Source organism: Saimiri boliviensis, chromosome 5 (assembly GCF_048565385.1).
Source record: "Saimiri boliviensis isolate mSaiBol1 chromosome 5, mSaiBol1.pri, whole genome shotgun sequence".
NCBI lineage: Eukaryota > Metazoa > Chordata > Mammalia > Primates > Cebidae > Saimiri > Saimiri boliviensis.
The window spans coordinates 118549551-118575676 of record NC_133453.1 but is presented as its reverse complement, the minus strand read 5'-3'; the positions used below and the strand labels follow the sequence as shown (position 1 = coordinate 118575676).

General features: G+C 36.6%; 1 long non-coding RNA gene across 3 annotated transcripts in view; it reads right to left on the bottom strand.

Annotated features, from left to right (window-relative positions):
* LOC141584636 (uncharacterized) overlaps nucleotides 1-26126 on the bottom strand; it is a 553476-nt gene that overhangs the window by 95255 nt on the left and 432095 nt on the right. Inside the window, exon 7 of one of the 3 annotated variants that reach the window (XR_012517800.1) lies at nucleotides 20790-21991. The exons of the other annotated variants lie outside the window; for them this stretch is intronic. This is a non-coding gene — a long non-coding RNA (uncharacterized LOC141584636). Of the gene's footprint in view, nucleotides 1-20789; nucleotides 21992-26126 lie in introns of those variants that run through there. 3 annotated transcript variants of the gene reach the window in all.

The window sequence follows — 26126 nt, the reverse complement described above, 5'->3', positions numbered from 1 at the left end:
AAATATTTAGTGCTACAACCTTTTCTCTTAGCACTTCTTTTGCTGTATCTGAGAGGGTTTGATAACTTGTGTCACTATTATCATTCATTTTGAATAATTAAAAAAATTTCATCTTGATTTTATTGTTAACACAAAAATCATTCAGGATCGGATTGTTTAAGTTCTATGTACTTTTCTACTCTGAAGGATGCCTTTTGTAGTTGATTTCCAATTTTAGTCTTATGATTTATGAAGATACTTGATTCCTTTTGGAGCTGATTTCCAGTTTTATTCCACTGTGATGTAAGAAGATACTTGATATAATAATGATTTTTTTAAAATTTATTGGGACTTCTTTTATGGCCTATCACAGGGTCTAATTTGGAGACTGTTCCATGTGCTGATGAGAAAAATGTACATTCCAAATTTGTTGGGTAGAATTTTATGTAAATATCTGTTAATCTATTTGTTCTAGAGTAAAGATTAAGTCCAGTATTGTTTTGTTGACGTTCTGTCTTGATTATAAGTCTATTGCTATCAGTGGAGTGCTGAAACATCACACAAATATTGTGTTGCTGCCTTTTCTTAGGACTAGTAATAGCTATTTTATGAATCTGGGAAATCTAGAGTTGGGTGCATATATATATATATATATATATATATATATATATGTATGTATATATGTGTGTGTGTATAGAATTGTGAAATCTTCTTGATGAATTTATTCTTTTATCATTCAATAATGACCTTCTTTCCCCCCGACTTTTTTTAACCATTCTTGCTTTAAATTCAGTTTTACCTGCTGTAAGTATAGCTGCTTTTGCTCCCTTTTGATTTCTATTTGTGTTAAACATCTTTTTCCCACTCCTGACTCTGAGTCTATGAGAATCATTATGTGTTAAGTGAGTCTGTTGAAGACAGAAGATATATGGTTTGTGATTTTTTAATCCATTCTGCCAATCTGTTTCTTTTAAGTAGAACATTTAGAGTGTTTACATTCAATGTTAATAATGAGATGTGAGGTATTGCTCCAGTCATGATGTTGATTGTTACCTAGATATTTTGTTTTCTTCATTATGTTATTGTGTTATAGGCCCTGTGAGTTTTAGGATTTCAAGAGGTCCTATTCTAGTGCATGTTGTGCTTGTTTTTAAAGCTTTAGGACTTCTTTTAGCATTTCTTGTAGGACTGGTCTGGTAGTGACAAATTTCCTCAGCATATGCTTGTCTGAAAAAGACTTTATTCTCCTTCATTTATGAAACTTAGATTGGCTAGATATAGCATTATTGGCTGAGAGAGAAGTGGAGAATATGGCAGAATACAAGACTCCAGTGATTGCCCCCAACTCTAGCCGCAAGGACACCAATCAACAAGTATACACACACACACACACACACACACACATACACACACACACAGCACTGTTGTAAGATCCCAAAATCAGGTGAGCACTTACAGTACTTGATTTTAACTTCATATTGCTAAAAGAATCACTAAATAGGTAGGAAAAACAGTTTCACCAACACAAGCCCTTCCTGATTCATTGGCAGCAGCATGGGACAGAGAGCATTTCTGTGCCCTGGGGTGGAGTAAAGCCAGCAATTGTGAAAGACTGAATTCAGTACTGCCCTTGTTATAGCAGAAAGTAATACCATACCAAACTCTGCTGACACCTGCCTATGGAGGATGCATTTAAACCAGCTGTAGCCAGAGGGGAATTGCCATTTCCAATGGTCAGAATTTGAATTCCCACAAGCCTCGCTACAGAAGTGTAAATTGCTCCATGGTCCAAATCAACGTGGAAGGCAGTCTAGGCCACAAGGACTGTAACACCTGGGCTAGTCTTAGGGCTGTACTGGCCCCAGAGACAGTGGCCTGGAGTGGGGAGACACAGATCTATTGAGTCACCAGCTGGGGTGGCTAAGGGTGGGCTAGCATAACCCCGGGCCACACAGCCCAGGCTCCAAAAGAGGCATCTTTCTCATTTGAGTAGACTAAAAAAGTGAGGAGGACTTTGTCTTACATCTTGGATGCCAGCTCAGCCACAGCAAGATAGGTCACTAGTCAAAGTCATGAGGCCCTCTTTCCAGGCCCTAGTTCCCCAACATCTCTAGAGACACCCTGGGACAAAAGAGAACTCATTGTCTTGAAGGGAAGAACCTGGTCCCATCCAGATTTATCAACTGCTAACTGAAGAGCCCTAGGGCCCTCAATAACCAGCAGTGATACCCAGGTACTACATCAAGGGCTTTGAGTGAGATATGGACTTGCTGGCCTCCGGTAAGACTCAGCATATTCCCAGAAGTGGTGGCTATAGGGTGAGACTGCTTCTGCTTGACCAAAGTAGAAGGAAAAGTAAAGGGGACTTTGTCTTCACCTTAGTTACAGTTTGACCACATGAAGGTAGAGCACTAAGCTGGATCTTGGTGTCCCCAGTTCTCGGACTTGACTCTTAAAAAGCATTTGTGATCTTCCCTGGGTCAGAGGGGAGACCACTCCCCTTTGGGGTCAGTCCTAGTCCAGGAAGCATTCACAACAAGCTAACTGAAGAGGCCTTCGGCCTTAGGGTAACATCAGCAGTAGTCTGGCAAAACCGTCTATAGTCCTGAGGTGGCCCATGGGCACTGGGCAAGGCTTTTGGAAAGAGGAGAAAAGAGTGGGAAAGACTGCATCTTGTGGTGCCAGCTCAGCCTCAGTATAATACAACACTAGGTGAACTTCTACAGTTTTTAACTGTAGACCTGGGCTCCCAGATGGCCCCTCTGGATTCACCCAGGCCTGGGGGAACTTACCACCTAGAAGGGAATAACATAGGCTTGCTAGCTTTGCCACTTGTTGATTGTAGAGCCCCAGGACATTGAACAAATAAAGGTGGTAGAGAGTGGTTACAAGTCTTAGGTGAGACTCTGTACTGTGCTGGCTTAATGTCTCCTTCAGCACAGCCCTAGGAGTTGTAGCCACAGAGGTGGCTTGTGTCACTCCATCACCAGCTCCAGGTGGCTCAAAGCAGAGAGACAGAGATGTCATTTGTTTGGAATAAAGTAAGGGAGAAAACAAGAGTGTCTGCTTGGTAATCCAGAGAATTTTTCCAGATCTTGTTCAAAACCATTAAGGTGGCAACTGTATGCATGTGACAGAATCACAGTGCTACTGGATGTGATGTCCTCCAAAAAGCAGATACAGCTTAGATCACAACACCCAATTCCTTTTGAATATGTGGAAATTCTACCCAAAAAGAATGGGTACAAACAAGCCCAGACTGCAAAGGATAAACAGTTAACACTTTAATGCCCAGACACTGAAGAACATCTACTAACATCAGCACAATCCAGGAAAATATGACCTCACTAAATGAACTAAATAAGGCACCAGAGACCAATCAGGAAGAAACAAAGATATGTGACCTGTCGGATAATTCAAAATATCTATTTTGAAGAAACTCAAAGAAATTCCAGACAGCACAGAGAAGATAATTCAGAATTCTATCGGATAAACTTAACAAAGAAATTGAAATAAAAAGAATAAAACAGAAATTCTGGAGTTGAAAAATGTAATTCATAGTCCAAAGAATGCATCAGAGTCTTTTAATAGCAGAATTGATCAAACAGAAGAAATAATTAGTGAGCTTGAATACAAGCTATTTGAAAATGCTTAGAGTAGACAAAAGAAAAAAGAATAAAAAACAATGAAGCACACTTATATAATCTAGAAAATAGCATAAAAAGTAAAAATCTATGAGTTATTGGGCTTATAAAAGAGGTACAGAGATGGGGGTAGAAAGCTTACTCAGAGAAATAATAATAGAGAGCTTCCCAAATCTAGTGAAAGATATTAATATCCAAATACCAGAAAGATATAGAACAGAAGCAAAGAAGACTACCTCAAGGCATTTAATTTTTAAAAACTCCCAAAAGTCAAGGGTAAAGAAATGATGCTAAACACAGCAAGTGAAAAGAAACATATAATATAAAATGGAGCTCCAATATACCTGGCAGTAGAGTTTTCAGTGGAACTCTTACAGGCCAGGAGAGCATGGCATGACATATTTAAAGTCCTAAAGAAAAAAATCTTTTATCCTAGAGTGGTATATCTGGTAAAATTATTCTTCAAACATAAAGAAGAAATACTTTCCCAGACAAACAAAAGCTGAGGGATTTCATCAACGTCAGATTTGTCCAACAACGAATGCTAAAGAGAGTATTTCAATCAGAAAGAAAAGGATACTAATAAGCAATAAATAATCACCTGAAGGTACAAAACTCACTGGTAAGTACACCGAAAAACACTGAATTTATAATACTGTAACTGTGGTGTGTAAACGACTATTATCTTACATTGAAAGGCTTAAAAGTAAACAAAAGACCGGGCGCGGTGGCTCAAGCCTGTAATCCCAGCACTTTGGGAGGTCGAGACGGGTGGATCACGAGGCCAAGAGATCGAGACCATCCTGGTCAACATGGTGAAACCCCGTCTCTACTAAAAGTACAAAAAATTAGCTGGGCATGGTGGTGCGTGCCTGTAATCCCAGCTACTCAGGAGGCTGAGGCAGGAGAATTGTCTGAACCCAGGAGGTGGAGGTTGTGGTGAGCCGAAGATCGTGCCATTGCACTCCAGCCTGGGTAACAAGAGCGAAATTCCATCTCAATTAAAAAAAAAAAAAAGGAAACAAAAAATGTTAACTACAACTTTTAAAGATATAGAAGATACAATAAGATACGAATAGTAACAACATAAAGTTAAAAAGGGGATGAAGTTAAGGCATAGAGTATTAGTTTTCTTTCGGTTGTTTGTTTATGCAAACAACGTTAAATTGTTATCAGCTTAGAATAATGGATCATATGCTAGTTTACAAGCCTCCTGGTAACCTCAAGAAAACATACAATGGATACACAAAAAGTAAAAATGAAGCAAATAAATCATATCACCAGAGAAAATCACCTTCACTAAAAGGAAAAGAGAAAAGAGAGAAAGAAAGAAGACCACAAAATGACCAGACAAGAAATAATAAAATAGCAAAAGCAATCTTTACTTATCAATGGTAACACTGAATGTAAATTGACTAAACTCTCTAATCAGAATACATAGGATGATCGAATGAATACAAAAAACTAAATGCATTGATCTGTTGCCTGTAAGAAATGCACATCATGTATAAAGACAAACAGACTGAAAATGAAAGGATGGCAAAATATATTCCATGCCAATGGAATCTGCAAAAGAGCAGGAGTTGCTATGTTTGTATTACACAAAATAGATGTAAAGACAAAACTGTAAGAAGATACAAAAAAAAGGTAACCATATAATAATGAAGTGGTTAATTCAACAACAGGATGTAACAATAGTAAATATATATATGCACCCAACACTGGATCACCTAGATGTACAAAGCAAATATTATTAGATCTTAAGAAAGACATAAACTTCAATACAGTAATACAGAGACTTAAACACCCCACTTCCAGCATTGGATAGGTCATTCAGACAAAAAAAAAATCAGAAAAGAAACATCAGACTTAATCTGCACTATAGACCAAATGGATCTAATAGATATTAACAGAAGATTTTATCCAACAACCTAAAAATACACATGCTTTTCCTCAGCACATGGATTATTCTTAAGGATAGAACATATGTCAAGTCACAAAGCAAGTCTTAAAGCATCAAAAAAAATGAAATAATATCAAGTTCATTATCTGATCACAATGGAATAAAACTAGAAATCAATAACAAGAAGAATTTTGGAAACTATACAAATACATGGAAATTAAACAATATACTCTTGAATAACCAGTGAGTCAATAAAAAAAATTAAGAAGAAAAGTAAAATTTCTTGAAACAAAAGGTAATAAAGACATGTCATATCAAAAGCTACGGGATACATCAAAATAAGCACTAAGAAAGAAGTTTACAGCTATAGCTATAAGTGTCTACATCAAAAAGAAGAAAAACTCCAAAGAAACATCCTAATAAGATTGTTAGGAACTAGAAAAGTTCCATCTTAAGGAACTAGGAAAGCATAAACAAACCAAACAAAAAATTAGTAAAAAAATATATATATCAGAGCAGAAATAAAGGAAACTGAAATAAAGAAACCAATGCAAATGATCAAAGAAATAATAAGTTGTGTTTTTTATTAAATTTAAACAAAATAGACAAACCTGTAGCCAAATTAACCAAGAAAAAAAGTGATCAAATAAATAAAATTAGAGATGAAAGATGAGACATTACAACTGATATGCAGAAATGATCATTAGCTGCTACTATTAGCAACTATATATCAATAAATAGAGAACTATAGAAGAAATGGACAAAACAATAGACATGTACGACCTACTAAGATTCAACTATGAAGAAATCCAAAACCTGAACAGACCAACAACAAGTTACAGTATTAAAGCTGTAATAAAAAGCCTCCCAGTAAAGATACATCTGGAACTTGATATTTACTGCTGATACTTGCCAAACATTTACAGTAAAAGTAATATCAATCCTACTCAAACTATTCCAAAAAATAAAAGGAGAGAAAATACTTCCAAATTCATTCTACAAGGCTACTATTACCCTGATACCAAAACCACCCAAAGGCAAATAAATAAAATAAAATAAAATAACTGCAGGCCAATATCCCTGATGAGTATTGATGCAAAAAATCATTCATCATGACCAAGTGAGATTTATATCTTGCAGGCTATATGCAAATCAATCAATGTGATACATTATGACAACAGAACAAAGGACAAAACCCATATGATCATTTCAATTGATGCTGAAAAGCATTTGGTAAAATTCAACTTCTCTTTATGATAAAATCTACCTTATAAAACTAGAAAAAGAAGGAAAAAAATGAAATAATAAAGATCAGAGCAGAAATCAATAAAATAGAACACAGGAAAACAATAGAGAAAAATCAGTAAGACAAACAGATGCTTCTTTGAGAAGAGTTTTTAAAGTTAAATTAAATTAAATAAGCCCGCTCAGAGTGGTTACAGAGAAAAAAAATTGTTCAACAAATTGAACACCTAAAAATAAAAAGTATATTCACTGAAGTTACACATGAAAGAAAGGAATTAAACAGCAATGAGATTAAGTTAAAAAGAAAATCAGTGATCTGAAATATAGACCTACAGAAATTACATGAAATATGGCACAAAGAGCTAGAAATTTAGCAATAAAAGAGATTAAGACATTTGGAAGAGGTAGTACGTTCCAATATGCTTCTAATCCCATTTTTAATTATCAATACTCATGAGGCAGTGAGAGAGAAATTATGCAAATAACAACTACCAAAATTTTTCTATAACTGGTAAATAGCATGAATGTTTGGATTCAGAAGTTCATCAGTTCCTAAAGAGAATCAATGAATCCAAGAAGTGCTGATGAATCAGGTAGTTGTAAAGCACAGACAACAATATTAATAACAATTTTCAATATTTTATGTTTAAATTTTTCTGTACCATTTTCAGGGGATTTTTTTCCTCTATGCATTAACCTACTGAACACCTCTATGAGGGAATTTATTGCCACTTAAAACATTTAAGAATTTATTTAAAAATACTCAGAAATGTGATTCAGCAAAGAGAAAAATAAAGCCATATTCTGGAAACTCCGGGTGTGATAGCTCAGCTGTGCCACTTGTCAGCAATATGCTGTTGTTCCCTATGTAAGCAAGAAGGAAACACTGTCTAGAAGCAAGATATATAAATTTTTTGTCCCAATTTTAATTTTACCTATAATTTATAATTCCACTATTACTAAATTATCATTTAATATTTAATTTTCCTTTTAAAAAATGCATTTAAATTATGTCACCTGTCATCGAGGATTGTTAAGAGGCAAAATAATAATAGAAGATAAATGTCAAAAGGGTTTCAAAAAAAACGACACATAATTGATACCTACTATTTAAGGCTATTTTTGAGTTGAGTGTTCTGTTTTAACTAGCTGTCACCCTTAGAGACAGAACTTTATGCCTTTGCTGCTGTTTCATAAGTATAAAGCATGCCATAGTAGATAAGAATTCCAGAGACTGCTTAGAGGGCATACTTTGTAGTTTACTAGAAAAATGCCCTGAGTCAAGTAAGAGAATCTTAGAATAGAAAGGGATGATAAATGTCATATTTGGGCTTCCATGAGTATTTATTAATAAGCAATTGAATCTCCTTTACCACTGCCTTATCAAGGGTGGTTAAACTGAGGATTGAATATGTCTTGTGATAAGAAATGCAGTATTACCTAAGAAAGCCAACTCTGAGTGTCAAAAAGTTATTCCTTATCCTGGCACACTCAACCTTAATGACACTTGTTTTCCCCAAAAAGAAAAAGGAGTGATAATAATAGCAACCATTTATTAACTACCTACTATATGTCAAGCATGGAATTAAGCACTTTACATAGTTAAATTCTAATCATCACAAATTCCTGCAAGATAAGTATAACTATCCTCTTTTGACATATAAGGAAACTGAGATTCAGATTTAAGTGTCTTTGCCCAGGGCCACACACTAATCATTAGAAAAATCTAACTCTTGCTTCCAGTCTGCTAAGATTTGTGTAAAAAAAAGAGAGAGAGAGAGAGAAAGAAATCATACAAGAAAAAGAGATTTGTAAATTGAATTTTTAAAAAATATAAGCTGATTTTACAATTACTGGAAATGTCTACACGGCAGGACCGATGTTCAATTTCATATAGCCGAGCCCACTTCTTAGAATGACAGAGATACTCAATAACAGTTCATTTACTTATCTTAAATACAGAAGAGTGCACTACTAAACACATTCAATAATGCTGAGGTCTACCAAATCTTTCCAACAAAGAAATTAAGAAGCAATAAAGGCAGTATTTCCATAAAAATAAGACAGTTTAAATGCATCTAAATATTCTTTCTGAACAATTCTGATGTCACTGATTTTGGTTGTATTTTTGAGAATTTATGTTATATTTTCTATTCTTATTGGAAACTGTTGAAAGTTTAGGAAAGATGGTTTATACCCGTAGCCCCAGCTACTCGAGAAACTGAGTCAGGAGAATCACCTAGCTCAGGAGTTTAAGGCCAAAAGTTAAGAAAAAGGGTTCAGAAAAATTTCCAACCTTCCCAGAATGGCACGCAATCATGGAAGACCATCACACTTTCCGAGGCTTTAGGCTTTTAAAATATGAGAAAGTGTCAGGAAGACAACCTTTCAAGATTTTAACTTAAAAATATCTTTACCATAAACCTATCTGTAATAGGGTTGACTTAATGTCTCTTCCAAGGAAGTATGAAATTGTAAAAAACAAAAGCATAAAATGTAAAGTTTCTCAGAGAAAGCACCAAGAAGAGGATAAAACAAAGAATTATCGCTGTGCCTTTATTCTTCCCCTGGAATCCACATACACCTCCAAAGATGAAGGTGGGTTGGGGGCTTTCCAAAGCCAGCAGGGGCTCCCACAAAGTGCCCTCAGGTCCTCCTCTCCATATGCACCCAGGCACTGACCTCGGAGCCTTGATCCTTCATTCACTTCTTAGACTTCTTTGTCCATAACTTCCTCCCTGATTCTCACAAACCTGATTCCAGCTTTCTTCGCTGAATTCACACTCTGGGTCTGTCTGAATTCAGCATTCAATTTTTAAAATTATTTAAAGTTAACTTAACTTTAAGTTCCAGGATACATGTGCAGGCTGTGCAGATGAGTGTGTGTTGTTCCCCTCCTTGTGTCTATATGTTTTCCTTGTTCAGCTTCCACTTATAAGTGAGAATATGTGGTGACATGAATGGACCTGGAAGCCATTGTCCTCAGCAAACTAACGCAGAAACAGGAAATCGTTGGTTCATTTTAACGAATATTTGTTTAAGCTCTACTATTCCCCAGACCCTGCTAGACCATGATAAAAATGGTGACAAAACATACAAGCTCTCAACTCTCAGAGTTCACAGTCTGATGGGAAATGATCACATCAATGAAGGAAAGGTAGAACTTGAATAAGCATTTAAAAAGAGAAAGTCATGGTACCTGAAGTGCCTAAAACACGGAATTGACCAGTCACACAGGTCAGGAAAAGTTTTTCTGGAGAAATGACACATGTGTTGAGATCTAAAGTAAAGTTAGGAGTTATATAAAAAGAAAATCCAAATCTGTAACAACTATAAAAATACCAGAAAAATGCATTTATGCTTCTGTTCAGTTTCCTGTTTATATCCTACTTCCATAACAAGTTACCATACACTTACTGGCTTACAACAACATTTATTTATTCTCTCACAATTCTGGAGGCCAGAATTCTGAAATGGGTTCCACTGGACTGAAATCAAGGGGTCAGCATGGCCTGCCATCTCTGGGGACCCTACAGGAGAATCCTTTTGCTTTCTTTTCCCAGCGTCTGGAGGCTGCCCTCATCCTCAGCTCATGCCTTGCATTACGTTGTCGTTTCTTGCCCTGTTTCCATTGCCACATTGCCTTCTGTCTCTCCTGGAGTAAAAATCTCCCTCTGTCTCCCCCTTATAAGGTACTTACTATGCCATTTAGGGCAGATAGAGATAATTCAGGATCATCTCCCCATCTCAAGACCCTTAACTGTAACATATCTGCAAAATTCGTTTGGCCATCTAGAGTCACAGTCATAGATTCCAGGGATTGGGATCAAGATATCTTGAGGTGGAGGAGGGATTACTCAGCCCACCATGATCAGTAACTCTATATTCACACATTGGAAAAAAAAAATTCAAAATGAACTCATTGCCTAAGTGAATACACTAATGCATTCCCTAGGGTTCCTTCAGGACAGAGGCACTCAGTCTTTCTAAGGAATTGCTCTTGGCCCAGAGCAGCTGCCGTTTCCCAGATTATACCTGGTACCACCACCACCACCACCCCTGCAGGGGACAGATCACACTCAATGAATGCTCCGTGCAGTATATCAATGCCTCCCCCATCTCCATTCGGGACAAGTTGGAAAGGCCTTCCCTGTAACCCCTGCTCCCCAGGCACCTCTGCTGGGTCTGTTCAGATTCGCCCTCTGTCCAGTCCTGCTTTGTTTCCTCCTTCACAGGTGCTGCTCCTGAGACCTCTTCCAAATAAACCTCCTGCATTTACATTTCTGCCTCAGAGTCTGTTCCCAAAACCTGACTAATGACAGGACTCATACAGAATTTTAGCTTTGGATGTTTACCAATGTTTGTTTTTGTTTTTTCTTTTTCTTTGCTTTAAAAATACAAAATAAAGACATTAACTTGACTGAGATATCTGATTATTCTTTCTTCTCCTGTCCTCCTACTCTCTTAAAATTATTTTCCTTTTTATTGGCATATGTTCTTCAAAAGTGTTTTATTTGTGTGTGTGTGTGTGCCAAAACCTTCTGAGCTGTATATGGCAGATAATGTTTTCATAGTCCCTTACACTAAAATAATAGTTTGGCTGAATATGAGACCCTAAGCTCAAAGTGCATTTCTTAACCACTTTGAAAATATTACTCCATTATCTCTTTGAATATTGATTGAAGCCTAATGTCTAATTGGTTTTCATCTCTTGTAGTTAACCTACCCTTCCTCTTTAAAGTTTTCATAATTCTCCCTTAGCTTCAGTGTTCCTAAACTAGACTACATCTGAGTGTGGCTCTTTTCTTATGTCTCTTTGATTTGTTTTGTGCACTGTGAGCCCTTTCACCAAGAGCCAATCATCATTTTCTTCTAAAAAATATATTATTTTTGAACTATGTCCTTCCCTTTTCATTTATTTGACTCTCTCACTCTGGGCATCCTGCCACCCAGAGGTCACACATCTTCTACCATACATGTCCTTCTGAAATGTTACGTAATTTTTCATCTGCTTTTTTCTCATTCTGTCTGCAAGAAGACTGACTCAACTAAAAATCTTTCAAAGCACTGGTTTGTTCTTCTTCAGCTGACTTCATTCTTTCACTTAACCCATATTGTGTTTTCTGTTACTGTTACTTTACATTTTATATCCGGTGTTTCCAGCTGATATAAAATTTTTTAAATTTGTATTTATGTTTTAATAGCTTTTGGTGTACAGTTGGTTTTTGATTATATGAATAAGTTCTTTAGTGGTGATTTCTGAGATTTTAGTGCACTCATGATCAGAGTAGTGTATACTGTACTCAATACATAGTCTTTAATCCCTCACCTCCCTCCCAAATATCCCCCTGTGAGTCACCAAGGACCATTGTATCATACTTGTGCCTTTGCATTCTCATAGCTTAGCTCCTACTAAGCAAGAATATACGATATTTGGTTTTTCATTCCTGAGTTATTTCACTTAGAATAATGGCCTCCAGCTCTATCCACATTGCTGCAACATAAACAAATCTGTTTCTTTTTATGGCTGAGTAGTATTCCATGGGGTGTGTGTGTGTGTGTGTGTGTATATATATATATATATATATATATATATATATATATATATATATCACATTTTCTTTGTCCACTCGTTGGTTGATGGACACTTGGATTGATTCCTATGTTTGCAATTGCAAATTGTGCTGCTATAAATGTGTGTAAATGTGTCTTTTTCATATAATAATTTCTTTTCCTTTGGGTAGATACTCAGTAGCAGGATTGCTGGACTGAATGGTAATTCTACTTTTAGTTCTCTAAGGAATCTCCAAATTGTTTTTCATACTGGTTATACGAATTTACATTCCCACCAGCCCAACTTATATGCTTTTTAAAACATTTGGTTTTGCTTCATAGTACCAATATGTTCTTTTGAAGATAACTAGTATGTTTATTTCATATCATTAATCTGTGTAGGTAATTTACCTTTCTTCATCTAGCATATGTTATTTATTATTTTTTTCTTTATTTTACAGTGATTGTACTTCTCAAACATTTATTTAATTTTGCTTGATAACTCATGCTTCCCTGGAACTATTAGCTACCTTTTTAAGGCACAGTGTATTTAGACATGTTTGAAAGCCCAGGCCCTAGTTTGTATTTCTCCTTTCAGTTTAAAAAGACAGAAGAAAATCTGCCCCAAGCAAGAGAGCGCCAGATACCACTATGCTAATTTATACATATTTATTTGCTGCTTTTCTACCAAACAGTTCACCTCCTTAAAGCCTTTTAACGAGGGAGCACTGGTAGAATATGACCTCCTTAGAGTATAATCCTCCAATCTTGATTGTGTAGGAAAGAGAGGATTCCAGGCTCAGGGCCTACCAGTCTGGCACTCACCTCATGTACTCAGTTCTTCATCTCAACCTGATTTTGTGTACTACCCTGAAAGTAGCAATAGACACTGCATTGTCTGGTCACCAGAAAGGGAACAAAGGAATAGGCCAGATATATTTGGATTTGGCAGCAACCCCAGATGATACACAGTACTTAACTTTCACACAATTAGAATAAAATATGTACTGCCTAGTGAAATGAAGAAAAATATTAAAAAGTACAGAAAACAAAAAATACAAAATAAAATAGCAGATGTAACACATAATATTGAAGAAATTAGAAAAAAATAAATAGGGTACAATAGTCCATTAAAAGGCATAGATTCCCAGATTGCATTAAACAATCAAAAAGGAACCAAAAATATGTCTTCTGAAATGTGTCAAGAAAATGGAAGATGAAAGATAAAATGGAAAACAATGAAAAAAAATCTGGAAATTATATTAAAAAGAAACTAATTTTAATATCTGACAATAAATATTTCAAAACAAAAAAGTTACAAGTCTGAACAGGTACATTATATATAAATAAAAATTTATTATGAATATGATGCACTGAACAATATAATCTCAAATCACATCAAACAATGACTGAAAAAACTCAAAAGAAAATAAATCAATAAAAATATTATTGTAACAAATACTCCTTGGAACATAATAGGTGAAGCAGATAAAAACAGCACAAAGGCAATCTGAGTACCAGAATATTCACACTTAGAATAATTTGAATACTATTTTTTAAATTATTTATTGACTTTTCAAAAAAAATTATGCATTAGGAAACAAAAGGAAGTCTTAATGAATTTCAAAGAATAAACATCATACCTACTGTATCATCTGTCTCTATACTATTAACATAAAAATTAATAGTGGCAAAAAAGAAAGAAAAAGCTAAAAATTCTCAATGTCTTAAAACTAAATAACATTATTAATCATGGGCTTCAAAAATAAATTACAAAACACTTAAAACTAATCAGTAAAAGAACACTAAGTCAAAATTTATATAACTCAATTAAAGCAGTATTTGGAAGAAAATTTACAGATTTCAGTATATTTATTGGGACATGGAAACTGAAAACAAATGAGCTTAGCGTTAACATTTTAAAGTAGAAAAAATGAACCAAAAAATACACCCAAAATAAAAGTAGGAAATAAATAATAGAAAAGATAGAAATCAATGACTCAGAACAGAAGATGCATGGGCTCAACAAAACTAGTGACTTATTTGAAGGGAGTAATAGCATCTGAAAGACCTCTGAAAAGAGAATTCAAGAAAAAGAGTGAATACGTAAACAAACAATGAAAAGAGAAAGACATAAAATCACTTCGTACAGATTAGTTTCAAAAATGAAAAAATGTTTTGTGCAACTGCACCCAAAAAAAAAAAAATGGAAACATGAAGACAAATTTTAAACTCATTTATGTACATAGACCCCTGAATCATGAAATTACTTACTGATACCAATTATTAGCTATTTATAGTTAAAACTGGTTAAAAATTAACACTTTAGGATCAAATAGAATGTATTTTAGGAATGCAAAAGTGCTTTGGCCTTAGAAAATCTATCAATGTGAATAGCATCATTAATTCAATAGTTACAGTAATAGCATTTGATGAAGTTCCAAAACATTAAATGTTCAAAGCAAGTTGGGAATACAACAGGTGTTTTTTAATTTAAAAAGATCCTGTAATAAAAATTTACATCAAACATTATACTTAAAGGTGAACTTTAGATGGGCTTTTATTCATATCGAAAACAAAACAAGGATACCTACCGTATAGCTAACGTTCCAGATGGTTCTATAAATGCAGTAATTGTAATTAGACAAGCAAACGAAAGTAATATGGATAAAAATAGAATAGGAAAAAATAATATATTCATTTTTGCAGAAAATCTGATTGTCTGCACGAAGGAAACAACAGAACCAGTAAACCATTAGAACTCAGAGGAGAGTTTAGTAATGTTTTCAGACTTAAAGTACGAAAATCACTGTTTATCTGCTCTACTTTTAATGAACTAGAAAGTAAGATACCATTCATAATCACTAACAACTATAAATTATCTAGAAATAAACAATAAAATGCATAAGGTTTTCATGGGAATCTTTTCTGACTACCAAATATATGAAAGGGCCTTCATACATGAAGGAAATTTTATTCTTTTGTATGGAACAACTTAAAATTGTGAAGATGACAATTCTTTCCAAATTTATCTAAAATTCAGTGTGCTCTTGAGAAAAATTCCTATTTTTTATGAACCTGAAAACATATTCTAAAAGTAATATAGCAAAAGAAAAGTTAATGAAAGCTACGTCAACCAAGAAAAAACAGAGAGGGAATGTGTCCTATTTGATATTAAACCAGACTATAAAGCAAAGTAATAAAAAACACATGGTAGTTGTAAGAAGAAGAAATAAAGGACAAACATAGTCCCATGGAAAAGAAGAGCTCAGAAACAATCCCTTGTATATATGGAAACATGTCTCAAAGTATAGATTATTACTCAAAGAAAACTGACTCGTTACATGGAGAAAAATAAAACCAGATCCTTACTTCACACCACTGATAGAATTTAGAAAATTTGAGATGGGAGAATAGCTTGAGCACCAGAGTTCAAGACCACCCTAAACATAATAAGATCCCATTCTCCACAAAAATAAATAAATAAATAAATAAACATTTTATTTTTGAAACAATGAAGTAGCAACATTAAAAAACATTTTAAGGCCGGGCATGGTGGCTCATGCCTGTAATCCCAGCACTCTGGGAGGCTGAGGCAGGTGGATCACGAGGTCAGGAGTTCAAGATCAGCCTAGCCAAGACGGTAAAACCCCGTCTTTACCAAAAATACAAAAATTAGCTGGGCATGGTGGCACACGCCAGTAATCTCAGCTACTCAGGAGGCTGAGGCAGGGAATTGCTTAAACTGGGAGACAAAGGTTGCAGTGAGCCAAGATTGTGCCACTGCACTCCAGCCTGGGCAACAGAGCAAAACTCCATCTCAAAAAAAAAAAAAAAAGAACATTTTAAAATGGAAAAATGATCATAATGCCACCACTCTAACAAAACCAGATTCACGTCAGTGTATTCTTCTCTAGCACAAGTCCTTTTATCAATATAATCTGCCTCACTGCCATCATAACCTATAAATCTTCTTATAAACAGTCATTGAACGTGTGATGGTTCTATCTCTATAGATTTTCTAAAGCAGTTTCTGTTTGTTGGGCATAGTAACTGTTAGAGAGTAGATCACTTTATATGTGGACTAGAGAATCTAAAGAGACCTAGCCTGCCTTTGCTGTAACCTTTGCTATAACACAGCATCTGAAATCTCTGTTCTACCACTGAAATACTGTTCCCAAAGACCTGCTGGTCTCAATTCCAACTAGTCCCTCCTCCAATTTTATGCTAGACCATTTGATTCCTCAAGGTCAAAAATATATTTTTCAGAAATTCCAAAGGAAAATGACCCCTTGGTACTGTAGGAAAAGATGAAAGGGAGAGATGAGAGAAAAAAACTGAATAAAATCACCCAGAAGAGAATAAAGCTAAATTTGTACAGTCTTCAGTGGGTAGGTCAGAATTGTTGGTCAGAAGTTCAAAAGGAGCATCACGAATACGCTAGATGTTTGGTGGCTACCTATGCAAATGGCAGGCAGGTTCTACTACCAGGAGAGAATGTGCATTTGCTAAAAATGAAAAAAAAAAAATTCTAGGACTAAGATCTCATCTATGGAGAGAGAACAGATTTTCTATAGAGAGATTCAGCAAATCTGCCCTCGACCTGAAAGCACACTGAAAAACAAATGAGCAATGCCTCCCCTAGTGTTCTGCTGACATACTAATCAGGCCTCCTCCAAGGCAGCTTATCACAACAGCTCCCAGTGCTTGTACCTACCCCCATCCCCAGCTCCAGAGAGCAGACTCTTTTCCACCCTGAAGGAGTTGAGAAGTACTCCAAGCTCTTTACAGAGTTTGGGTGTAGCCAGTAGTTCTCTACCCTGGTTGCACATCATTGTCAGTGGGAGGCTGGAGGGAGAGGAAGAGGTCTCTAAAAATTAATTAGCCTTGGGCCACACATCATGAGTTAAATCACAAGGACTAAAGATGGGGCTCAGACATTTAGAGTTAAAAAATTCTCTAGGTAATTCTAATGTGCAGCTAGGTTTGAGAATCACAGAGTTAGGCTGGAGGCAATGAAGCTGCTCAACAGACGGAAGTGGAAAGAAGGATCCCTCAGGCTGGTGAAAACCTGCAGCCTGTACCACAAACACACACCTAATTTCAAAAGGCTTGTATCATTCTCTTGTGCAGATTGTCTCTCGTGAGATCCGATTTTCCAAAATCAACCTTTTTCCTAATTAACTCTCTTCATTGGTTAAACTCCCATTCTGCCTTCTGGTGAAAATCTTGACCTAATCAATTCTACTTAGATTTTGTCACTTTAAGGAATTCTGTCATTTCAAGGTATGTGTAGTCCTCTCGGGTTACCTGCCTCCTTTTTTCTCCCTAGGTGAGGTTTATGTCTGGGGAAAAGAGGAGCTACAGAAGTAAAAATAGGCACCAGGACCTATGCCATCCTGTGCTGGGTTCTTTAAGAGGCAAAATTATCCTGTCTTAAATTTCAGTTGAAAAGTCCCTCTCCTGCTGAAATGGCATGTACTATTGGCCTACAGACTTCAGTCTCTCCAGGACTACATCCCCTGGCACAATTGTGAGCGTCTCTTCCTCTCCTCTTCTCTGCTCCCCTTTCTTCTCCCCATCTCTCTCTCCCCCATCTTCTTCCTCCTCTTCTTGCTCCTCTTCTTCTTTCTTTCTCCTCCTCCTCCTTTCTCTGTCACTCTTTCTCTCTCTTCCACACCTCCTTCCCCTTTTATGTGTGCTAGGAAACCTAGGAAAATTCTAGCTGTTGTCTTGAATGAACAGACACCTCTGACCCAAATTCTCTTCCCCCATCATTCACACCTTCACCTTTGTTGTCTGTAGCAAATGTGCAAGATGACCTCCTTCTAGAGTTTTAAACAGGAATAGGCCAGACCGTCATTCTATTGCACTCCCTTTTGGCATAGAGGAGTTTATCATGAGCTTTGCTATCCCGCTTGGCTTCAATGCAGAGGGTGAGTCACAGGTCTTCTCTTCACCTGAGTTCTACACTTAAAAAGTGTGCTCTAGAATCTCCCCCAGAAATTGGCCCAGAGTTACTAGTATGGAAAGAAGACCTCCTAACTTTTCATTTCACTCTCTTGATTCTCCTTTGACGTCTCCTCCTCTCCATAATTTAAATGATTCTATCTAGTGGAGTGGGGAAGTAGAAGAACTTCCCTAGAAATTGCTTCACCTAAAACATTCCTGGGGTTAACTGAAATTAACTGTTTGAATTTGAAAAACAAGAACATGGTAAATGAAATAGAGATGGATGGAGAATCTCATACATCAACTAATGTCAAAATTGCATTCTGCTACACAATACTTGAATCAACATTTTTACAATTCTTACAACTAGATATCTTTATCCTAGATAAGAAGACTAAAGTCACTCATCTAATACATTGAATGTTTTCATCAAAGGGTGATAAATACTGGAGGTTTTTTTAAAATGCCTTTTACTCATAAAATTCAGTGTTGTCTCCTCATTCCCTCCAAACAAGCTCTGTGGCCTTCCCATAGCAGAACTGCCAAATTGGATTTTCTGGGGAGCAATAAAAATTACAAACACATCAGGTAATTCTGTTGCACACTGAATTGTGAGAACCACTGTCAAGTGTCCTATTACTTGAGGATTGTTCATATTTTTCTAGCTAGCAGTCAGCTTGAATCCATTCTGAATAGCAGTTAAAAGAAGATGGCCTCTTGTCTGAAGAACTGGTGATAATGTAGTAAATAGAAAGTTAAGATGCTTTTTTGGCTTACGTTTTTCATGAAGACTCAGTATTTACATTTAAGATATTATTCACAGTTAAAAATGATAGAAGTAACTAACTGATAGGATAATAAAAATTAAGGTATTAAATTATTGATTGGTGCTAGGACTATGCAAAGAATCGTATAAGGTATGACTTCTCACAAGAACCATGTGGCATATATAGTATTAATTATCTTATAGATGACAAAGCTGATGTTTATATAGAGTATAGCCTAATATCATATCATGCATATAATAATAGAACAGTTATTAAAATTCAGTTCCAACATCTTTATACATTTTCTTGTTATATTTTCTTGAGAGTCAGACGGTCTTTTTCTGAGATCAGTCTCAGACTTTTTTTAAAAAGAAAGAAAAATAAAAAACGGAAGGAAGTAAAGAAGAAAGGCAGTTAGGAAGGAAGGGAGAAAAGAAAGGAAAACCTTTAACAATTGTATAGAATATCTGAGTATTAAGTACCAGAGTACAATGCAATTTAAAATCTTTCAGGAAGCTGATTGTTCTTCCCTCGATGCCCATCTCATCCTAGAGAATGATTTTATTTGGTTGTTATACTCACAAATGTCCTTTTTATATTTGGAAATTCTTGTCTATTACAATGAAGTCTCCCTGGAACAATAGGTTAAAAAAGACGTAACTTCTCAAACCATGGACCACATGATCCAAGAAAGAGAACCGGCATGTTAGTTCAAACACTGAACGTCAATGTGACAGGTTCGGTTTTTCTTTTAGTTTGTTTTCATGAAGAAGAAAAATAAAGAATATTTACCCAGTATGCGGCATGTGTGAAAAGTCTGTTTCTGTTACAAAGGGGAGTAATTTAAAAGTGCATGCTCTTTTCTGAGAAGTCCAACCTACATATAAATCAATAGAGCAGAAATGTAGCAAAAGGGGTAAATTATATTTTGTAAAAAGGTCAAGCTCCATTGGTCCGACCAGGAATATTATATCAGCATCTTTGAATACCATTGTTTTGGCCCTTGGTTTACTCAGATATTGATAAAATTCAATCATATATTTTTATCTATCCCAAAGATAAATTCTATATTGGCCCTTCATTGACATGCTTAATGCACATAGAAATTTCACCCAGAAGTTATTGTGCCAATCAACCATTTCTGCAGCTACATCATATATCCTCTTTAGATTTTACCCAGACAGGACGTATGGATATCAGTCAATGTTTCCTGTATAGGATACTATAGGCCACAGCTCTATGATACTGAGTCTTCTAATCATTATTTTATTAAGAATAATGAATGTATATGAGGCAATCAAAGAAAATAATTGATTTTTCCTTCATTCCAAAAGGTATCAGAATTCATATATCCACATTAAAGATTCCCTTTCAGAGCAGGGAATAAATAATATTATCAATCCACAAAATGTTTTAGAGGCCTCTTTGGAAATGGATTTAAAACTGCTTCTAAGCTGTGGAGTTTGATTAGGTCCCATTTGTCTATTTTGGCTTTTGTTGCCATTGCTTTTGGCGTTTTGGTCTTGAAGTCCTTGCCTACACCTATGTCCTGAATGGTTTTGCCTAGATTTTCTTCTAGGGTTTTTATGGTTTTAGGTCTGATGTTTAAGTCTTTAATCCATCTGGAGTTAATTTTGGTGTAAGGTGTCAGGAAGGGGTCCTGTTTCTGCTTTCTGCACATGGCTAGCCAGTATTCCCAACATCATTTATTAAACAGGGAATCCTTTCACCATTGCTTGTTTTTGTCAGGTTTGTTGAAGAGCAGATGGTTGTAGATATGTTGTATTTCCTCTGAGGCCTCTGTTCTGTTCCATTGGTCTATAGCTCTGTTTTGGTACCAGTACCATGCTGTTTTGATTACTGTAGCCTTGTAGTATAGTTTGAAGTCTGGTAGTGTGATGCCTCCTGCTTTGTTCTTTTTGCTTAGAATTGACTTGGCTATGTGGGCTCTCTTTTGGTTCCATATGAAGTTTAAGGTGTTATTTTTTTCAGTTCTGTGAAGAACGTCATTGGTAGCTTGATGGGAATAGCGTTGAATTTGTAAATTACTTTGGGCAGTATGGCCATTTTCATGATGTTAAACCACACATGGAACTTAACTTAGCATTTTATAGTCACACTATTTAGATCTGAATCTGTTCATTCACCTTTTACTATTCTGAAATCACAAAGAATGACTGCCAATGTGGTTAATCCAGTGGAACTCTGAGGGTAATTCCAGAATCAGAGCTCCTCTCCTCCAAATACTGAGAGCAACTGGTCATAAGCACATGGCTAGAAAGCTAAAGTTCAGACATGAATAGTGTTCATCTAGAAATAGTGTTTCTCTTAACCCTCATTCACAGAAAAATAAAAATAAAAATGAAGAGCTCAGTTCGGCTTTAAAGATTAGTTCTGTCTAGACTAGCTAGAACAATGCCCAAATGAAGTATAGAAATAAGACATTTTTATAAAACAGAAACTGCAACCAGATTTGAAAATAAGAAAGTCATTGGTTCACTATTTACTTTCAAATTCTTTGTATCTCAGTACGAGGTGCCTGCAACACACACAGTAAATATACAGAAAATTAGTGAGAAAACAGTGGCAGGGAAATGAGTTTCCATTAGTCAGTGTTTGAGGTAAGTTCAATTTGTGTCGTTAAATGAATGAATGAATGATATTATTTATTTTTCAAATACATTGAATGTATTAAAATTTACACTTCCAGAATGAGAGACCAATGAATTGAGCTAGTTTTGCTTTTATCAATCAAAAAGAAGCAAGGATATAAAAGGTTATGGAAACACAGGGACACCTGACTCAGGTGTGGGGACTGTAAGTGCCCTTTGTAGGCCTCCAGAGCATCCTTATACTAGTTCTGGTTCCAGCAGACCTGGATCTTGACTCAGTTCTGCCACTTGCTGACTGTGAAGTCCTTTAATCTCCATAGGCTTTAGTTTCCTCACCTGTAGGATACATAGGATAAAGCCTCTCTTGTGAAGCTGTTGAGAAGATTTCAAAAGGTAATGTAATGGGCAGTAATGTATTATATGATGGCACTGCCATGTAACAAATGTCCCAACAGATTATTTCACCCAATAGGCAGGAGGACCATGGGTCCTAAAACCAAACAGAGAGCTTCAGACATGTCTATTCTTGTTCTATCAATGCTGAGAGTGAGAGGAAATATGGCTTAAAATTTGAAAAAAGCTACCTAAAGTTATGAAGAGAAAAAACCATAGATTTGTTCATTGTAGTTCAGCAGACTGTACATCAGTCTTCATACCCTTACAGTCTTAAAAGATGCAATTAGGGGCCTCCACCCTTCGCTCGCTAGGAGGGAGCGCCCTGCTGGCGCCGGCGGCCGCAGGACTGCCCAGAAAGGAATTTTCCAGGGAGATCTTACTTGAAACACCAATAGTTCTTGCACAGCTAAAATGACATCCACTTGGGCTATCCAGGCCCACATGGACCAGGATGAACCTTTGGTAGTAAAGATAGAGGAGGAGGAGAAGTATACCACCAGACAGGACTGGAACCTGCGTAAAAACAACACCCATAGCAGAGAGGTCTTCCGTCAGTACTTCAGATAGTTCTGCTACCAGGAGACATCTGGTCCCCGTGAGGCTTTGAGCCGACTCCGAGAGCTTTGCCATCAGTGGCTGAGGCCAGAGACCCACATCAAAGAACAGATCTTGGAGCTACTGGTGCTGGAGCAGTTCCTGACCATCCTACCTGAGGAGCTCCAGGCCTGGGTGCAGGAGCAGCATCCAGAGAGTGGGGAGGAGGTGGTAACTGTGCTGGAGGATTTAGAGAGAGAGCTGGATGAGCCAGGAGAGAGGGTGAGAAAGAAAAGACGTGACTTCTCTTTGAGAAAAGATAAATTGTGGATTTCTGTGCCAGAGTGAAGAAGAGACATTGTTTTCCATAAAGCATGTTCTTGACAGTTTGATGCACAAGAAAGGGGCATGAGTTTCATGGAAAATTGGCTAATGTGGTCCTAACTTATTTGTAACTTTTCTGTAGAAGGATTTTATATTTCTTTACTAAGTTACAAAATTCTGTTTGATAAACATACTGCTCATCTTAGAAAACTTTTAAGACCAGGTATCAGATGAAAGTAGCAGGATGTGAAGTAGCCTCTTGAAAGGGCATCACTCTACTGCACAATACAAATAATTAAGAATTAAGGTTTTGTAGATATATCCATTGCTCTGACTCCATTAGAAGATGTTAAAATGGAGAAATTAAGTATTTCAGGTAAATGAGATGTGGGAGTACAATGGAAAGTTAGTGAGGAGAGCAGGGTAGGGATCCATGCTTCTTTGAGTAGTAGAAAGCCCAGTTAGATTGCAAAGGTGAATTCTGAGTAGAAGAGTTGAGATAGTGTTCAGGACCTTGAATCTCAACCTTGGAACTGAGATTTTTTTTTTTTTTTTTTTTTTTTTTTTTTTTTTTTTGAGACGGAGTTTCGCTCTTGTTACCCAGGCTGGAGTGCAATGGCGCGATCTCGGCTCACCACAACCTCCGCCTCCTGGGTTCAGGCAATTCTCCTGCCTCAGCCTCCTGAGTAGCTGGGACTACAGGCACGTGCCACCATGCCCAGCTAATTTTTTGTATTTTTAGTAGAGACGGGGTTTCACCATGTTGACCACGATGGTCTCGTTCTCTTGACCTCGTGATCCACCCGCCTCGGCCTCCCAAAGTGCTGGGATTACAGGGGAACTGAGATTTTATTCTGTAGGACAGACCCCCGCTCCCAACCTTTTCTCCTTGAGTTGAAATGAGCTTTACTAATTGTAAGATGTAAAAGAGAATCAAATTATGCAAAACTTTTTTGTTTTCTTTTTAACACTAAAATAAGACAGTGTTTCTCAACCAGTGCCAATTTTGTGCCCCAGAGGGCATCTGGCAATGTCTTGGGACATTTTTGGTTGTTACAACTCAGGAAGGTGCTGCTAGCATCTAGTGGGTAGAGAGGGCAAGGCTGGTGCTAAACATCTTACGACACAGACAAAGAATTATCTGAACCAACATGTCAGTAGAGGCAACACTAGGAAACCCTGTTATAGAGTTGGAAACTTAATGAAATAATAAAACAGGAGTATAATCTAGCACTGTGATACAAAATACAATAAAGAGGACAGGAATATGGCAAAAAGATCTTAGTTTGAAATAGGATCACGAGGCCAGGCGCGGTGGCTCATGCCTATAATCCTCACACTTTGGGAGGCCAAGGTGAGTGGATTACTTGAAATCACAAGTTGAAGACCACCCTAAAAATACAAAAATCAGCCAGGCATGGTGGCACGTGCCTGTAATCCCAGCTACTTAGGAGGCTGAGGCAGGAGAATCACTTGAACCCAGGAGGCAGAGGTTGCAGTGAGCCAAGATTGTGCCACTGTACTCCAGCCTGGGCAACAAAGTGAGACTCTGTCTCAAAAAAAAAAAAAAAAAAAAAAAAAAAAAAAAAAAAAGAAAGAAAGAAAGAAATAGGATCATGAAAGTGCGATTACCAAGGATGAGGCATGTCTTAGGTAAGAATTGTTTGGAAGTGATGACAGATTAGATCTATTAAGTAAAGAAGGAAGAACCAATGGAGAAATCTTACAAAATAATCTATTCTAAGCTAAACACTAGGGATTTGAAGCTTGAAAGACTAGTATAATGGCTGTTGGGGGGCTAGGGGAAAAACGGTTGGGTTGGGGAGGGATAACATGGGAAGAAATGCCAGGTATAGGTGATGGAGGGATGGAGGCAACAAAACCACCTCGCCATGTATGTACCTATGCAACAATCCTGCATGACCAGCACATGTACCCCAGAATCTAAAGTACAACAGTAATAATAGTAATAATAAATAAAATTTGAAAACACTAGTTAAAAAAAAAAGATGCAATTAGGACAAATAATTGAAAGAAAACCGAGAAAATAATCCTTGAGAAACATTCATATAATTCTCTCCTTATTCTACACTTTTGTGCTCAGGCATCCCCCACCATGAGATCCGAAAAACCCTGTCTAAAATAGCATCTCTCTGCCTCCCAAACCTGCATTCATTTTCTTCATGGTTCCTATCCCTACCTGGTCTTATTTTCTACTTTCTTTTGTTTTCATTGTCTTTCCCCCATTCTAGAATCGAAGCTTCTGAGGACGTGTAATAGTCACTCAATTATTTCTTGAATAAATGTTATTAAGCCAAAAACGTAAATTCCAAAGAATGATGAAAGATTATTAAATGAATACGGATAGTTTTTGAAATATATCTCTAGGTTTCAAAGTGAAGCCACATAAATAGTAAAGATCCATAGAGTGAGAGAGAGGAAACTCAAATGAGCTCAAGTCCTAAGACTAGCTTAACTGAATGCCCTGGGAAAAAAATTATTTTGAGCTTAATTTTATAACTTGAAAAATGAGGAATACAACTAACAAGGAACGTAAAGGACCTCTTCAAGGAGAACTACAAGCCATTGCTCAACGAAATAAGAGAGGATATAAACAGATGGAGAAACATTCCATGTTCATGGTTAGGAAGAATCAACATCGTGAAAATGGCCATACTGCCCAAAGTAATTTACAGATTCAACGCTATTCCCATCAAGCTACCAATGACCTTCTTCACAGAACTGGAAAAAAACACCTTAAACTTCATATGGAACCAAAAGAGAGCCCGCATAACCAAGTCAATTCTAAGCAAAAAGAACAAAGCAGGAGGCATCACACTACCGGACTTCAAACTATACTACAAGGCTACAGTAATCAAAACAGCATGGTACTGGTACCAAAACAGAGATATAGACCAATGGAACAGAACAGAGGTCTCAGAGGAAATACAACATACCCACAACCATCTGATCTACGACAAACCTGACAAAAACAAGCAATGGGGAAAGGACTCCCTGTTTAATAAATGGTGTTGGGAAAACTGGCTAGCCATGTGCAGAAAGCAGAAACAGGACCCCTTCCTGACACCTTACACCAAAATTAACTCCAGATGGATTAAAGACTTAAACATCAGACCTAATACCATAAAAACCTTACAAGAAAATCTAGGCAAAACCATTCAGGACATAGGTGTAGGCAAGGACTTCATGACCAAAA